Source organism: Tupaia chinensis, unplaced genomic scaffold (genome assembly GCF_000334495.1).
Source record: "Tupaia chinensis unplaced genomic scaffold, TupChi_1.0 Scaffold138988_1, whole genome shotgun sequence".
Classification (NCBI taxonomy): domain Eukaryota; kingdom Metazoa; phylum Chordata; class Mammalia; order Scandentia; family Tupaiidae; genus Tupaia; species Tupaia belangeri.
In genome coordinates this window covers 389,495-389,995 of record NW_006198878.1, presented here as the reverse complement: position 1 = coordinate 389,995, position 501 = coordinate 389,495, and positions in this window count along the sequence as shown.

The following is a 501-nucleotide window of genomic DNA, read 5'->3' as shown; positions in this document are numbered from 1 at the left end:
CTTCGTACCGCTCGTCCATCTCTCACTCCTTCCCTCAGGAAACCTGTTTGACTGCTCCCCCCCTCCCCCCCGGGTCTGGACACGTGGCGCTCGAACAGGGACCTGAGTACAAAGGTTCCAGTGAAGAGCACCCGAGAAAGGACGGGAGAGAATTGTCCACGAGGGGACGGCAGAGAATCGTCCCGAGAAAGGACGGCAGAGAATCGTCTGGGAGGGGATGGCAGAGAATCATCCCGAGAAAAGCCACAGAGGAGGACGGCAGAGAATCGTCCCGGTGAGTAACAAAGATTGCTTACTTATAAGTAATAAGGTAATAATGGGACAAGTAATAAGGGTAATAATGGGACAAGAGCTTAGTCAGCATGAACAAGAGCTTAGTCAGCACGAACTATTCATTCAGGACTTAAAAGAAGCCCTTGCCACTATGGTTGTTAATTCTAAAATTGAAAAAGAACAGAGAGAGGATCTTATTTCCCTAGAGAGTGAGGGGAAGTTAAGAGC